This window comes from Sturnira hondurensis, unplaced genomic scaffold (assembly GCF_014824575.4).
Source record: "Sturnira hondurensis isolate 20B ecotype Veracruz unplaced genomic scaffold, ASM1482457v3 Scaffold0025406, whole genome shotgun sequence".
In the NCBI taxonomy this organism is placed as follows: domain Eukaryota; kingdom Metazoa; phylum Chordata; class Mammalia; order Chiroptera; family Phyllostomidae; genus Sturnira; species Sturnira hondurensis.
In genome coordinates, this window is record NW_028098037.1 from 446,743 (window position 1) to 464,683 (window position 17,941).

A 17,941-nucleotide genomic window follows, 5' to 3' on the forward strand; every position below is an offset into this window, starting at 1 on the left:
CATTTTGACAGTTAATCCAACACATAATCTTGCTTACTGTGTGTTTCTAGTTAAGGACACCTTACTAAATATATGTTATTGGTTTATTAACATTGAACTCACAGCCAACCAGCACTACACAGCACTTTAAACAGCTGAATCACTGATAAAAAGCACAAAAACACAAAATATGCAGCACTAAATAAGACCAAGAAATAGACACACTTACAGCATGAGAGCAGAGTACATGTTCACCTTCAGTTCATATTGTACTCATTGGGTGATTTAAACTTTTTACCACTCTGGTTGTGTCAGTGAATGACCGCAAAAAAAAAAAAAAAAAAAAAAAAACTCCTGCAATTATTGATTTGGGGCTTACAAATAAATTTTAGCAAATGACCAATTCACAAATACAAAATCCGTGAATTTGTGAATCCGTGAACTCAACCATATGTCTCAATTTATTTAGGCACACTTACTTTCTCAGCAATACTTTATAGTTCTCAATTTTCTTTAACATATTTTGTTAAATTTGTTTCATTTATCCACAAGTTATTNGAATGACCGCAAAAAAAAAAAAAAAAAAAAAAAAAAAAAAAAAAAAAACCTCCTGCAATTATTGATTTGGGGCTTACAAATAAATTTTAGCAAATGACCAATTCACAAATACAAAATCCGTGAATTTGTGAATCCGTGAACTCAACCATATGTCTCAATTTATTTAGGCACACTTACTTTCTCAGCAATACTTTATAGTTCTCAATTTTCTTTAACATATTTTGTTAAATTTGTTTCATTTATCCACAAGTTATTTTTGTACATTGATCTTCATGCACTACCCTCATTCATTAGTTCTTGTAAGATTCCATCATATCTTCTAAATGAATGATACGGTTATCTGTGAATAAAGACAGCTTTCTTCTTTGAATTACAATCTCAATGTCATGTATTTCCAATGAAGTAACTAAGTTATCCTGGATATTTTAGATCATTTATATTTCATGTAATTATCAAAACTATTAGGCTTAAGTGTACTTGATTTTTTTGTGGAATATATGGCATAATTTTATTTAATCTATAAAAATGTATAAGAACTTTTTCATCAAGGAAAAAAATATAGCCAGTGCCTAGATAAGCCAAGCACTTAGAAACCTGAGACATTACCTAACAATGTCCACCCCTCTGGCTACTCAAATACCACAGAGACCCTCCCACTCATAATTAAACTCCACTAAAAAAAATAACATCATGCTTAATCCTAACAGGACTGACAGCCCTCCTGAAATGAGGGTACACCTTCTCTCCAAAAATGAGATCCACAAAGTCCCATCAGTCAGTAACATCACTCTGGATGTTGGATTCTCTTCTAATTCCACCTCTAGTCCTAGAGATCACAGGCGTAACTCAACATATAGTAATATAGATTAAAATATCAATGTAACCCTCAGCAGCATTCCTTATATGCTTACACACACAAATAACAAGCAGGAAAGAAAATACTCATAGCTGCTAAGCCTTCATTTCTGTAATCGATCCCAAAGCCACTGTTGATATTTATAGTTTCTCTTTTTTAGACTAGCTATACTCTGTTCTTTTCACCCTCAGTCAGGACTTCATGGTTGAAGTATTTTACTGGTGAAATGACTTAGAAATGGGCTGCTATACTCTTCCATTAATCTTTTACTATTGGAAGTAGAAGTACAACACCCAGGGCACCCAGAGAATCCTCTAGTTCCCACAGACAGTCTTCCACACCACCACTGCAGCAGCAACCCAATTTACCCTTGGTGCTCAGGACCAGTCACGCCACCAGCAAGGCACCTACTTCTCTGCCTGTAGTCACAATGGTATACAGAGCTCAGAAAGGCTGCATGGCAGTGTCAGCTTCTAAGTTGACCAATGTATTCCCTAATAGAAGCATTCCTTCCTTGAGAACTTAATCGCTAGCTATCAAAGTCCAAAGTTTCAGGGATGGAAAGCAACATTTTTGTGAATGGGTTACTCTATATAATAGTGAAAGTTGTCCCTCCCATTTCCATATCAGGATTGCTGGATCCATGTTCTTTTTCTGTTACTATTGTTGACACCGTTACAGATGTCCCCCATTTTACCCCTTTTCCTCGCTCCACCAACACCCACCCCCAGCATACACCACATTGTTGTCTGTGTCGGTGGGCTCTGAATATTCTTTAGCTAATTCTTCTAATTTAGAAATTCTTTAGCTAATTTCTTCCAGTCCCTTTCAACACCCTCCATTCTGAGCTCTATCAGTCTGTTCCATATGTCTGTGCCTCTAGTTTTGTTTTGTCTGTCAGTTTATTTTGTTCATTAGATTCCACAACATGAATGAGATCATATGGTATTTCTCTTCCTCTAACTGGTTCATTCGCTTAGCCTAATATTCTCCATATCCATTCATGCTGTCACAAAAGGAAAGAGTTCCTTCTTTTTTATATAGAATTCCACTGTGTAGCCCCATTGGTACTTCTGGCCAAGATGAAGGTTTAGGTAGAACACTTCGCCTATTCACACAACACTAAGAAGGATACCAAACAATCTAAAAACAAAAACAACCAGAAAAATCAAACTGTATGAAAGTCCGACAACCAAGAATTTAAAAAGGAAACATTCATCCAGACAAGTGGGAGGGGTAGAGAGGGAGCAGTGTAGCATGGTGAGAATGCAGCAGGAGCAGCCAAAGAACAGGTGATCCCATATTCACATGCAGTAAATAAAAACCAGGAGGGACAACTGGGGAGTGAGCAATCCCAGTCCCAGGACAGACCATGCAGCCCAGGGTTCCAGGGCTGGGAAATAAAGCCTCATAACCTCTCACTGCAAAAACCAGTGGGGTTTGGGGCAATGGAAGAAACTGCCAGTTTCTCAGGAGAGTCCATTTAAAGGGCCACCAGGGTTCTGGAAAGTACACAAACCCACCCACTTTCAGAATGAGCACCAGCACAGCTGCTAAAGGGTACAAGTCACTTAAGGAAAGTGGAGGAAACGACTGAAAATGGGTTGTGAGCCAAGCAAGCAGCATTGTTCCCTCTCTGACACCTGCCTCGCATACAGCGCCATAAAGTGGTGAAGTAGGTTGCACCACCATGGCGAATACCAAAGGCTCTGCCTCTTTCAATAAAACATGTGCCAGCATAGGGAGTCAAAGCAGCTCTATCTCATATACAGAAACACAAGGAGGCTGCCAAATGGAGGAGACAAAGAAATATGGCCCAAATTAAAGACCAGAGAAAACTCCAGAAAAAGAAGAGCCAACTGATCAGAAAGTTTTCAAAAAACTGGTGATCAGGATGCTGAGAAATGAGAGTACAGCCACAAATTAAGGAATAAGTGAAGGCTATACAAAGTGAAAATAAAAAATATATATACAGTGAACCAACAGTGAAAGGAAGGCAGCTGGGATTCAAGTCAATGATTTGGAACAAAAGGAAGAAATAACCATTCACCTGGAACAGAAAGAAGAAACAAGAATTTTTTTTAAGAAGAGGAGAGGCTTAGAAATCTCTGGGACAACTTTAAATGTTCCAATATCCAAATCACAGGGGTGCCAGAAGAAGAAGAGGAAGAAAAAGAAATTGAAAACTATTTGAAAAAATAATGAAGAACTTCCCCAATTTTGCAAAGGAAACAGACATACAAGTCCAGGAAGCTCAGAGTCCCAAAGAAGCTAGCTCCAAGAAAGAACACACCAAGACACATCATAATTAAAAAGCCAAAGGTTAAAGATAAAGAGAAATCTTAAAAGCAGAAAGATAAAAGCCAAGAGTTACCTACAAAGGAGTTCCCATAAGACTATCATTTCTCAAAAGAAACTTTGCAGGCAAGAGGGGGCTGGAAAGATGTATTCAAAGAGACAAAGGGCAAGGACCTACATTCAAGATTACTCTATCCAGCAAAGTTATCATTTAAAATGGAAGAGCAGATAAAGTGTTTCTCAAACAAGTAGAGCTAAAGGAGCTCATCATCACAAGCCCTTATTATATGAAATGTAAAAGGGATTTATGTAAGAAAAAGAATATCAAAACTATGAACAGTAAAATGACAATAAACTTATAACTATTAACAACTGAACCTAAAAAACAAACAAACAAAAACAAACTAAAAAAACAACTAGAACAGGAATAGATTAAAAATGGACATCACAGGGAGGGTTATCAGCGGGGTTGGGGAGAGAGGAGATGGGAGAAATGGTACAGGGAATAAGAAGCATAATTGGTATGTACAATATAGACAGGAGGAGGTTAAGAATAGTATAGGAGTAAATAAATAAAATAAAATCTTTTAAAAAAGGAATAATATGGGAAATAGAGAAGCCAAAGAACTTACATGATCCATGGACATGAACTAAGGGGTGGGGGGTTGCTGGAGGGAATGGAGGTACCTGGTGGAGAGGGGCAAAGGAGGGAAAAATGGGATAACTGTAATAGCATAATCAATAAAATACACTTAATAAAAAAATAATTTCATTATGTAAGTGAACCATCACAACCATCATCAAGATGAAAGGCAATATGGGAGAACATATTTGCCAATAATACATCTAATATGGGGTTAGTTTCCAAAATATATAAAGAACTTTTTTTTATTGTTGCTCAAGTACAATTGTCTCCATTTTCACTCCACCCTGCCCCCCCCCCGACCCACCCACCCCTGCCTTCCACCCTTGAACCCACCTTCTTTGGCTTTGTCCATGTATCCTTCATACATGTTCCTTGATGCCCGCCCCCCATTATCCCCTATTACCCCTCTCTTCCCTTCTCTCTGTTTACTGTCAGTAAAGAACTCATACAACTTAGCCCTGGCTGGTGTAGCTCAGTGGATTGAGCACAGGCCTGTGAAGCAAAGGGTCGCCGGTTAGATTCCCAGTCAGGGCACATGCGTGGGTTGCAGGCCAGGTCCCCAGTGAGGGACACATGGGAGGCAACCACACATTGATGTTTCCCTCCCACTCTTTCTTCTTCCCTTCCCCTCTCTCTAAAAATAAATGAATAAATATTAAGAACTTCTTACAACTTAAAACCAGAAGACAAACAATCCAATTAAAAACAAGGTAAAGGACCTGAATAGACATTTCTCCAGAGTACATACAGGTGACCAAAAAACATAAAAAATGCTCAACATCACTAATCATCAGAGAGAGGCAAATTAAAACGAGCTAGCAGCTCACACGAGCCAGAATAGCTATCATCAATAAATCAACAAACAAGCAAGTGCTGGCAAGGATGTGGAGAAAAGGGAACCTAGTACATTGTTGGTGGGAATGTAGAGTGATGTAGCTCCTGTGGAAAACAGTATGGAGTTGCCTCAAAAATATTAAAAATAGAACTGCCTTTTTTTTTAACTGACACTAATACAGAGACCTCCCCACTGCCACTTTGGATCTATGTTTTCTGCATGGGGGAGAAAGAGTACAGTGGGTGGTACCAAGTACATATTGCATCCTGTAGACAGCATTCCATCATTACAGTGTCTCCCAGCTGGCCCAGTATGGGAGTCTTCATTAGGCCACTTCAATGTTCTATTAAGTCCAGCTGCTTCTAGATAGTAGACTACATGGTAAGACCAGAAAATTATGTAGGTATAATCACAGAGCTTCATTTTTTATTTTTGTAATATTAACTCTTTGGTCAGAAGGAATGTTGTGTGCAATACCAAAACTGGAATTGCATGTGGTGGTCAAGGAAGGCAAATCCATATATAAAATATACATATTGCTGCTCCCTCCATGTAACCTACCTGCCACTAGGTAGCTAGTTCCAATTGGGAATGGGGCCATATCAGGAATTGTGTACAGCTGGCCCCTCAGCAGTGGTTTTAGCTAAATCAGTGTTGATGAGAGGAAGTCCACATTGTTGTGTCCACTTATAACCTCTAGGTCAATTACCATGGCCATTTTGTTCGTAAGACTGTTGAGCAAGGAAGGGTTAAGATTGCTGGGGAAAGGAAATGACTGACATATACAGAACAAGTCATCTGGTCCATCTATTTATTGAAAGTCTCCTCTGAAATGGGTTTCTTTAGTGGGAATATTTGCACAGAGTACAAATACCCCTTATTCTGTTAAGGGCCCACCACGTACCTTCTCCCATAGGCTTCCTTATTACCAATTCTCCAATCCTGATTATCCAATCAAACCATCTTTTCCATGAAAATGTGTAGCTCTAAATTTCTGAATTTCTGTCTCCACCTAGATAGACAACTATATGTATAGTTGTCCCTCAAAATTTGTGGGGTATTGGTTCCAGACCTCCACAGATACCAAAATCCATGGATGCTGAAGTCCTTATATAAAATGGCATATATTAAATAGTACTTCCACATAACCTACGTACGTTCTCTTGTATGCTTTAAATCATTCCTAGGTTACTAAAAACACAATATAAATACTATGTAAACAGTTGTTCTACTGTATTGTTTAGGAAATAATGACAAGAAAAAAAGTCTGTTATGTGTTCAGTACAGATACAAGCATTGTAGCCCTAACTACACAGTATACGTCAACAACAATGTAATTCTTTTCCAAATATTTTGCATCCCCAGTTGGTTGAATCCACAGACACGAAACCTGCAAATATGGAGGGCCAAATGTACTGCTTGAAGTTAGATTCACTGAAATGATTTCCCTTCTCTAATACCTTTCAGAGCCTTCCTGTAGCACTGCAAACATCCACTTCCAGTTGGTACCAGGCCTGAGAGCTCTTTCTTCTTCCATCAATTGATCATAGGGAATTTGCCATGAGGCCTTGGGTACTGACTGAGGAAGAGGTGGCAATGTGGCAGGACTAGGCAACATACTCTGAGCAGTTTCACTCTCATTTGATAATAGAACACTGAGGTATATGCCTAGCTTTGTAGCTTGATGGATCAGAGAATACCCAGTTCATGATGGGCAGCTCAGGTTGCACATTCATTTAGTGTCTCATGGTCAGGTGTTCGCTCTCTGCCAGGGCCCAGTACCAAGCTAGATACTGGGCAAAGTTCATCATCCCCATTTCTGGCAATTACTGAGAGTGCTGGTCCAGGGTACAGAGTAGGACTCCACACACCAATGAGTTCCAAGGAGGCATAGTACCTGCTCTACTGTACCACAGGACACCTCAGACAGCCCAGAAACTTAAAGGGACACCTCTAAATCTCAGCATGTTACATATTTGCCCCTCCAAAGATGGGGAACCAGTCCACAGTGTCTCTAGAGACCCCCTTTGGAGTGCATACTGGCCAACTGGGAGAAATTTGGCCCTGAGTCCCTCAAGAAAAAGGATAATCTTCTTTTTCAACATGGCCTGGCCTCATTATAAATAAGGCAATGATGACATCTGGCCAGTTAATGGCACCATTATTTTTTTTATTTAATCTTTACTGTATTTTTTTCTATTACCATTTAGACTGCACATAATCTCCTTCCCCCAGCAATCACCATACTGTTCTCCATGTTCGTAAGTCCTTTTTCCTTTTTGATCAATGCCTCCACCCCTCCAAACCACCTGCTACTAGCTGTCATCCAGCTCTCTAAAAGTCTTTTCCCTATTTTCCTTGTCTGCTCAGTTAGTTCGTCAGATGCCACACGAGTGAAATCATATGGTATTTGTCTTTCTCTGACTAGCTTATTGCATTTGCATAACATTCTCCAGATCCATCCATACTGTTGCAAAGAGTGAAATTTTCTTTTTTTAGGGCTACTATTTCATTGCATAAATATCCCACTGATGGTTTATGCACTCATCTACTGATGGACATTTGGGCTGCTTCCATATCTTAATAATTGTAAAGAATGCTGCAAGGATGTGGGAATGCTTATCTTCTTTCAAATTAATGTTTTAGGTTCCTTAGGATATATTCCCAAAAGTGGGAACACTGGGTCAAAAGATAGGTCGGTCCATTTTTTAATTTTTGAGGTAGCTTCATACTGCTTTCCACAATGGCTGCACCAGTCTGCATTCAAACCAACGGTGCAAAAGTGTTCCTCTTTCTCCACATCCTCACCAGTACTTGTCATTTGCTGATTTATTGATGATAGCCATTCCAACAGGAATGAGATGGTATTCCACTGTGGTTTTAATTTGCATTTCTCTGATAGCTATTGATGCTGAGCATCTTTTCATATGTCTATTGGCCATCTGTATGTCCTCTTTACATAAGTGTTTATTCAGCTCTTTCACCCATTTTTCAATAGAGTTGTTTTTATTCATGTTGAGTTTTATAAGTTTTATAAGTTTCATAAATTCTGGATAGTAACCCTTATCAGATGTATCAGTGAATATATTCTCACATTCTGTGAGTTGTCTTTTTATTTTGTTGACAATATCCTTTGCTGTGCAAACTTTCTAGTTTGATGTAGTCCCATTTATTTTATCTTTTGTTTACAAGCCTGGAGAGATATATCCTATAAAATATTGCTACAAGCAATGTCTCAGATATTGCTGCCTTTGTTTTCGTCTATAATTTTTATGGTTTCTAGTCTAACATTTAAGGTTTTCATGTATTTTGAATTTATTTTTGTGTGTGGTGTAAGAAGGTGGTCTGGTATTATTTTTCTGCACATATCAATCCGATTTTCCCAACACTACTTATTGAATAAACTATCTTTAGCCCATGTAAGTACTTGCTTCCTGTGTTTAATATTGACTATAAAGGTGTAGGTTTATTTCTTGGACCTCTATTCTGTTCCATTGATCTATGTGTGTTTTTATGCCAGTACCAGGCTGTTTTGTTTACTATGGCCTTATTGTGCAGTTTCATATTAGGAAGCATAATTCCTCTAACTCTGTTCTTCTTTCTCAGGACCTCTGCTGGTATGCAGTCCTTTTTTAGTTCCATATGAATTCTTAAAATATTTGCTCTAGTACTGTGAAACATGTCATTGGAATCTTGATAGGAATTACATTGAATCTATAGATTGTTTGGGGTAATGTGGACATTTTAATGATGTTAATTCCTCCTATTGTATTTGTACAATACCAATAAACACGGTATTTGTATCTTCTCTTTCTTTCTTCAGTGTCTTATATTTCTCCAAGTACAGGTCTTTAACATCCTTATTTAGGTTTTATCCTATGTACTTTATTTTATTTTTTGCACTTCTCAATGAGATTGCTTTAAGTTTCAACTTTTTAAATAAGATTTTATTCATTTCCTTTGAGACAGAAGGGAAGGAAGGGAAAAAGAGAAGGAAAGAAACATCAATGTGCAAGAGATACATGAACTGGCTGCATCTCACACACCCTCAACTGGGGATGTAGCCCACAATCCAGGCATGTGTCCTGACCAGGAATGAAACCAGTGACCTTTTGGTTCACAGGCCAGCACTTAATCCACTGAGCCACACCAGCCAGGACTAAATTCCCTCTCTGTTAGTTCACTGCTGGCATATAAAACTGCAACTGATTTCTGGATATTAATTTTGTATACTGCTACTTTGCTGAATTCACTTATCAGTTCTAGTAGTTATTTGGTAGAATCTTTGGGGTTCTCTATGTACAGTATCACGTCATCTGCAAATGACAACAGTTTTACTTCTTCCTTGCCAGTGTGGGTGCCTTTTATTTAATCTTCTTATCTGATTGCTATGGCTAGGGCTTCCAGTACTATGTTGAATAAGAAAGGTGAAAGACGATGTCCTGTCTTGTTCCCAATCTTAAGAAGAATGCTGTAGTTTTCACCACTGAGTATGATGCTAGCAGTGGGTTTGTCATCCATGGCCTTTATTATGTTTAGCTATGTTCCCTCTATTCCCACTTTGAGGATTGTTTTGATCATAAATGGGTGCTGGATTTTATCAAAAGCTTTTTCTGCTTCTATTGATATGATCATGTGTTTTTTATCCTTAATTCTGTTTAATGTGGTATATCACATTTACTAATTTGCAAATGTTATACCATCCTTACATTCCAGAACAAATTCCAGTTGATCACAATGTATGATTTTTTTTTCTGCATGGCTGTGTTTGGTTTGCTAATAATTTGTAGAGGATTTTAGCGTCTATGTTCATCAGGGAACTAGACCTATAATTTTATGTCTCTGTAGTATCTTTATCTGGTTTTGGAATTAAGATAATGCTGGCCTTGTAAAATGAGTTTAGGAGCCTTCCCTCCTCTTTAATTTTATAAAACAGTTTGAGAAGGAGAGATGTTAGTTCTTCATAGAATGCTTAGTAAAATTCACGTGTGAAACCATCTGGTCCAGAGCCTTTGTCTGTTACGGAGTTTTGAACTGCTTCAATTTTATCAGGTATAATCCATCTATTCCAATTCTGTAATTCTTCCTGGTTTCATTTTGGAAGACTGTACGTTTCTAGGAATTTATACATTTCCTCCAGGTAATCCAGTTTGTTGGCATATAATTCTTAATATTTTCTTACAATCCTTTGTATTTCTTTGGTGTCAGTTGTTATTTCTCCTCTTTCATTTCAGATTTTATTTGAATACTCTCTCCTTTTTTATTAATGAGTTTGGTAAAGGTTTGTCAATCTGGTTTTTCTTTTCAAAAAAACAGCTCTTGGATTCATTGATCTTTTATCTCATTTTTTTAGACTCTACTTCACTTATTTCTGCACTGACCTTTATTATTTCCTTCTCTCTACTCACATTGGGCTTTGTTTGTTGTTCTTTTTCAAGTTACTTTAAGTACAAAAGATTGTTTGAGGTTTTTCTTGTTTTCTGATATAGGCTTTTAATGCTGTGATTTCCCTTCTCTGAATGGCTTTCCCAGTGTCCCACAGATTTTTGATGGTTGTAACCTCATTTTCATTTGTTTCAAGGTATCTTTTAATTTCCTCCTTGATCTCACTGTTGACCCTTTTGTTGTTTAACAACATATTATTTAGCTTCCACGTCTTTGCTTGTTTTTTGTGCTTTTCATGTGACTGATTTCTAGTTTCATAGCATAGTGTTCAGAGGCATGATATGATTTCAATCTTCTTAAATTTACTGAAACTTGTTTTGTGTACTAACATGTGGTCTACCCCAGAAAACATTACATGTGCACTTGAAAAGTCTATATATTCTGGTGCTTTGTGGTGAAATGCTCTAAAGATATCAATGAAATCCATTTCACCTAGTGTGTCATTTAAAGCAGCTGTCTCCTTATTGATTTTCTTTCTGGAATATCTATCCATTGAGTCAATGGAGTGTAAAATCCCCAACTATGACTGTATCCATCTCTCCCTTTATGTCCATCTTTCCCTTTATGTCCGTCAAGGTTTGTTTTACTTATTTAGGTGCTCCCATATTGGGTGCACAAATATTTACTACAATTATATCCTCTTTTTGGATTGTTCCCTTTATTATTATGTAGTGTCCTTTGTCTCTTATGATAGCCTTGGTTTTAAAGTCTATTGTGTCTGATGTAAATACTGCTACCACAGATTTTATTTCCACTCATTTGCCTGAAATACCTTTTTCCATCCCTTTTAGTTTAGTTTGTGTGCATCTTTCGATCTGAGATGATTTTCTTGGGAGCAGCATACACATGAATCTTGTTCTATTCACCTTCCCTATATCTTTTTGTTGGAGCATTTAAGACATTTACATTTAAGGGGATTATTGATACATACCTATTTCATGCCAATTTTTGTTATGCTATTTTCCTCTCCCCTCACCTTGCTATTTTTCTTCTCCTTCTTAAAGCAACCCCATTAACATTTTTCAGTACTGGTTTGGTGTTTTCAAACTCCTGCAGCTTTTTCTTTTCAGGAAAGCTCCTTATGTCTCCTTTATTGTAAATGATAGTCCAATAATCGAGTTCCAGCCAAGATAAAAGCATACGTAGAAATGCTTCACTTCTTCACACAACCAAAAGAAGGATAACAACCAATTAGAAAACAAAAGAAAACCTAGAACTGCCAGAAAATCAAACTGCATGGAAGTGTGACAACCAAGTTGTCAAACAATCATCCAGACTTGTAAGAGGAGCAGAGATGGGAAGCGAGGGCAGAGAGTATGCACAACAAGGCAGTGAACCAAGCAAGACAGACCAGGGCTGGCTGACCAGGCGGTCCCACATTCACACATGGATATGCCAGGAGGAATGACTGGGAAAGCAAGACAGACTGCAAAACCCAGGATTTCAGCACAGTAAACTAAAGACTCAAAACCTCTGGCTGCGAAAACCTGTGGGGGTTATTTATCATGGTGAAATTCCCAGTCTCACAGGGAAATCCACTGGAGAGGCCCAAAGTCTCCTACAAAGTCTAGAAAATCCACCTACCTAGAAATCAGCACCTGAAAGGGCACAATCTGCTTGTGGGAAACAAGGGAAATAACAAAAAAATGGCACAAGAGCAGAGAAAGCGGTGTTACTCCCTGATATCTCCCCCACAGACAGCACCACAACCCAGCCACTTGAATTGCCCTGCCCTGATGAATACCTACGACTCTGCCCCTTACAACGTAACAGGTGAATGGAGACAAAGAAATATGGCACAAATGAAAGAAGAGATCAAAACTCTAGAAAAAGAACTAAGGAGAATGTAGACAATGTATCAGATGCAGTTCAAAACATTGGTAATTAGGATGTTCACAGAAATGACTGAGTTTAGTTGCAAAATGAAGGATGAGATGAAAGCTATACAAGTGAAATAAAGGGCAATACACAGGGCACCAACAGTGAAGGGAAGGAAAGTGGGACTCAAATCAACAATTTGGAACAAAAGGAAGAATTAAAAACATTCAACCAAAATAGAATGAACAAGAACTGAAAAATAAATGAGTAGATGGCGTGGAACCTCTGGGACAACTTTAAACGCTCCAACATCCAAATCATAGGAGTGCCACAAGAAGTGGAAGAGCAAGAAATTGAAAACTTATTTGAACAAATAATGAAGGAAAATATCCCCAAGCCGATGAAGAAAACAGACTTCCAGGAAGTCCAGGAGTTTCCAGGTCTACCAAAAATTGGATCCAAGAAGCAGCACACCAAGATGAATCATAATTAGGTTAGCCAAAATTAAAGACAAGGAGAGAATCTTAAAAGCAACAAGAGGAAAAGAGTTACCTACAAAGGAGTCCCCATAAGACTATCAGCTGATTTTTTAAAAGAAACCTTGCAGGAAAGAAGGGGCTGGAAAGAAGTATTCAAACTCATAAAAGGAAAGGACCTAGATACAAAATTACTCTACCCAGCAAAGCTATCATTTACAATGGAAGGATGGAAGGGCAGGTAAAGTGCTTCCCAGATAAGACAAAGTTAAAGGAGCTCATCATCATCAAGTCCTTATTATATGAAACATTAAAGGGCCTTATCTAAAATATAGACCAAAAACTATGAACAGTAAAATGACAACAAACACACAACTATCAACATCTGAAGCTAAAAAACAAAAACTAAAACTAAGCAAATAACTAGAATAGGAACATAATCACAGAAATGGGGATCACATGGAGGGTTGGTTATCAGTATGGATACAGAAGGGGGAAAGGTATATGGGGTAAGAAGCATAATTAGTAGGTACAAAATCAACAGGGGGAGGTTAAGAATAGTATAAGAAATAGAGAAATCAAAGAGCTTATATGCACAATCCATGGACCTGAACTAAGGCATGGGAGGGATGTTGGACAGGCGGGTATGCTGGAGGGTGGGGGGATATAGGGCAGAGGGTGACAAAGGGAATAAATCAGGACAACTGTAATAGTATAGTCAATAAAATATACTTTAAAAAAGACAAAAATAAATAATTAAATGATAGCCTTGCTGATAAAGTAGCCTTGGTTGTAGGTCCTTGCTTTTCATAATTAGAGTATTTCATGCCATTCCCTTCTAGGCTGAAATGTTTCTGTTGAGAAATCAAATGACAGTCTAATGGGTGCTCCCTTGTAGGTAACTACCTGCTTTTCTCTTGTTGTTTTTAGGATTCTCTCCTTGTCCTTAAGCCTTATCATTTAATTATGGTGTGTCACAGTGTAGGCCTCTTGGGTCCAAATCGTTTGTGACTTTTTGGGGTTCCTGGACTTGGGTGTCTTTTTCATTCACCAAACTAGAGAAGTTTTCGGTCATTATTTCTTCAAATGGATCTCACTCCTTTGCTCACTCTCTTCTCCTTCTGATATGACCACGATGCAAATGCTGTTACACTTGATAATGTCCAAAATCTTCCCTAAGCTTCCTCATTTTTCTAAATTCTTTTTTTCTTTTTTCTGTTATTCCTGGGTGTTACTTTCTACCTTGTCTTCCAAAACACTGATTCTATCTTCTAATTCATCTAACTTAGTGTTTATTCCTTCCAGTACATTATTTATTTCAGGTATTGCATTCTTCATCTCTGGTCATTTATAAAATGGTCTCTATGGCTTTTTTTCTTTTGTTGAGTATCTTTAAAATCATTACTCTAAAGTATCTGATAGATTGCTTACTTCCATTTCATCTAGTTCTTCTGGAGAATTCTCTTATTCTTTCCTGTGATGTCTGTTTTCACATTTTGTCTGTTTCTTTGTATTTTGTCTTTTTAAACTGATTCTGATACAGCCTCAAGCAGTAATCAGTAGCCCAGCTTAAGTTCCACACGGTGCAGCAGAATATTCCCTGCTGGTGGGGCTATTGCTTCCCCTCAGGCTGATGTGACTTAGAGAGGACTTCTCTGCCTGAGAAAGATGGCTTCTGCAGTATGGGGAATGACTTAGCACAGGGATCCTGGTGGCTGTTTGTTGGGGACCACTCTGTGTAGTTTCAGAGATTGTAGCCCCGTGAGAGGAGGCTCTGAAAAGGGCTAGTAAGTCTCCCTGGAAAACCAAGTTAATGTAGGTGGGAGGCATGACCCAGCTCTAACACCGAGGGTTCCCATGGGAATCAGTCCTCCAATGTACATTTTTGTCCTTTGAAGCTTGCTCTGTATAGCAATAGCCCTGTCAGTATAAACTAGATGTTTAAGTTCAAGGCATAAGGAGTGAAACTCCCTACTTCATGATACATGCCTTTACAACCATTTCGTGTCTGCATATCTTGTGAACCCTGACCTAAAAAGATTTCTGTGTTTCTTCAATTGTTATCTCTACAGAGTGTCAAGTTTTTTATGACTATAGCTTTTTGCACATTGATTGATAAGCTACCCATGTATGCTGTATCTCCCTGTACTTCCCAACCTTAATAAAAGCTGTGTTGGAAAAGGGCTCAGGGCATTCTCCACTAGAGGGAATCACCACCCCCTTTCCAGCTGGGACAAGAGTGTAGCTGGGATGACTCTTTATTCTCATCCACAGCATCCGGGAGAGCTTCACTGGCTAAAGTTCCCCACAACTGTTCCTTCAGTTCCCTCACCAGAGCCACCAACCCCAGACTCTCCACAACGGTCTCTAGTCCACTCTGCCCTCTCTCTGCCGAAGCTCAGAGCAGGTTGGCTGCAAATGAAAGTTTGTGCATTGACCCTTTTATAAGGCTGTGTCTCCAGCCATTTCTATCTGGCAGATAGAAACCCTGCTGTTTTTCACAGCTGGGTGTTATCTGGGTTCTCTTCTGGCTTGACCCCACTGTTCTCAGGGGGAATCCCCAAGCCACTGAGCTATCACTCCAGAACTTCAGCTACCACCTGTAGGAGCCCAGCCAGCCTTCTGGAGCCTCCTCCACATCCCCCACCAGTCGTGGTAAAGTGGTTTCTCCTGGATGTCCTTGTTTGAAAGGCATCTCTCCAGTTAGTAACCAACTGGTTACTGAGGATGATTCCTCTTCAATTTAGTTGTGATTCCAGATTGGTCCTGGTAGGAGGTTAGTGTAGCTTCCACATACTCCCCCACCATCTTGGATCACTCCAGCACTGTTAATTTTAATAGCACCTTACAGCTAGACCTATTTCCTGGTCCCAAGGAAACAGACAAGAGGTTCCACATATTCCAGCTTTACGGCCCTCAGAGAAGACCCTCAGCTGTGAACTAGGAAAATGTACCATTTTGATATTTTTTGTCCCATCTGCTTTTTCCTTATTTCATCTTTACCTAACTCCCTTTGAACTGATCTTTTTAAAAAAAATTTATTTATTGACTTTTGAGACAGAGAGAGGAAAGGAGAGACGGAGGGAGAGGGATGTGTAGCAAGGGAGGTAACCTGGGAGGGAGAGAAAGAGGGACAGAGAAACATCAATTTTTTATTCCTCTTATTTATGTATTCACTGGTTGACTCTTGTACGTTCCCTAGCTGGGGATCAAATCCACAACCTTTCATATAAGGGACAATGTACCAACCAAGCTACTCAACCAGGGCCATAATGATTATCTTTTCACTATTCAATTTTCTTTCTTTTATGAGCTTATACTTTATTTTTCTTTCTTGTGTTTTATAGCATTTGCTCTAAAATATACATAGCCTATCTTCAAATAATATCATAACACTGCATGTACTGTGTAAGCACCTTACAATGCTATACGTCCCTTTCCCACACCCCACTTCTTTATGCTAATGAGATGTCAATTTATTTCTATGCATGTTATAAGCCTCCAATTTTATCGTTCCTTTAAAGTGAATTATCTTTTGAAAACTTTAAAAATTAAGACAGTGTCTTTTATATTTACCACATACAACTCCTGTCCAGAAAAAATCAACCATTGTTAATATAATGAGAATGGATTGCGTGACATCAACGTAACCTGGCAGCCAAGAAGAGTGGACTGGAATGCATTTTCGGGAATATTGACAACTTTACTGTATTAGTCAGTGGGGGTGGTAGATGCCATTGAGTGAGCATGTGTACTGTGGGACCACTGCATTCAAAATGAGTGAGTAAAGCAATGAATCTGCATTAAATTTTGCATTAAGCTTGAACATTCCTCCGTGGAAACTACTCAGATGATTCAGAAGGCCGCACTATGGGCAACCGGTGACTGGCAGCTTCATCCAACAATGTGTCCACTCATGCACTGTATCTCATGCAGAGTTTTTTGGTGAAACATCAAATCACCCAGGTCACTCAGCCCCTTACAACCCAGATGTGGCACCCTGTGACTTCTGGCTTTCCACAAAATGGAAATCACCTTCAAAAGGGAAGATATTTCAGACAGTTGAGAAGATTCAGGAAAAAAACAATGGGACAGCTGATGGTGATTGGGAGAACTGTGTGAGGTCCCATGATCCCTACTTTGAAGGGAACTGAGGCATCCTTGTCTTACATACAATGATTCTTGTACTTGCTATCTTCTTCAATAAATGTCTCTACTTTTCATATTACATAGCTGGATACCTTCTGGATAGACCTTATATTTTACAATTTCTTGCACTCTCCATTCCTCTCCAAAGATCAAAATTCCCATCTGCAAGTATTTTTTTCCCTTTAAAACATGTAGTGCAAGTCTGCTGAAAATGATTTTGCTCAGATTTTGCTTTTTTCAAAAGTCACTGACTTTGCAAGTCATATTATCTCAAAAGGGATTAATACCCATAATATATAATGAATCTTTACATCTCAATAACAAAAACATACCAATCAAAAAATGTGCAATGAAGCCCTGGCTGGTGTAGCTCAGTGGATTGAGCGAGGGCCTCCGAACCAGACGGTCGTGGTTCGATTCCCAGTCAGGGCACATTCCTGGGTTGCAGGCCAGATCCCAGCAGGGGATAGTTCCCAGCAGGGGATGCACTAGAAGCAATCATACATTGATGTTTCTCTTCCTCTCTCCTTCCCTTCCCCTCTAAAAGATAAATAAATGAAATATATTTTTTTTAAATGTGCAATGAACTTGAATAGACACTTCGTCAAAGATCATATACAGCCCCGGTCGATGTGGCTCAGCTGGTTGGAATGTTGGCCTGTAAACTAAAATTTCACAGGTTCGAATCCCAGTAAGGGCACATGCCTGGGTTGTGGGCCAGTCCCTGTTTGGGGGCATGAGAAAGGCAACCAATCAATGTTTCTCTTAAACGTCAATGTTTCTCTCCCTCTTTTTCTCCCTCCTTGTTCCTCTGTCTAAAAAATAAAATCCTTAAAAAGAAAAAAGAAATTCTGACATATGCTGCAGCATGGATGAACCTT

General features: G+C 38.8%; 1 protein-coding gene across 4 annotated transcripts in view; it reads right to left on the bottom strand.

Moving 5' to 3' along the window:
* Window positions 1-17,941, bottom strand: part of STAU2 (staufen double-stranded RNA binding protein 2) — a 354,567-nt gene that overhangs the window by 319,970 nt on the left and 16,656 nt on the right. Inside the window, exon 1 of one of the 4 annotated variants that reach the window (XM_037039722.1) lies at window positions 4,324-4,340. The exons of the other annotated variants lie outside the window; for them this stretch is intronic. The gene's annotated coding sequence lies outside the window, so the exon portion shown is untranslated. Of the gene's footprint in view, window positions 1-4,323; window positions 4,341-17,941 lie in introns of those variants that run through there. 4 annotated transcript variants of the gene reach the window in all.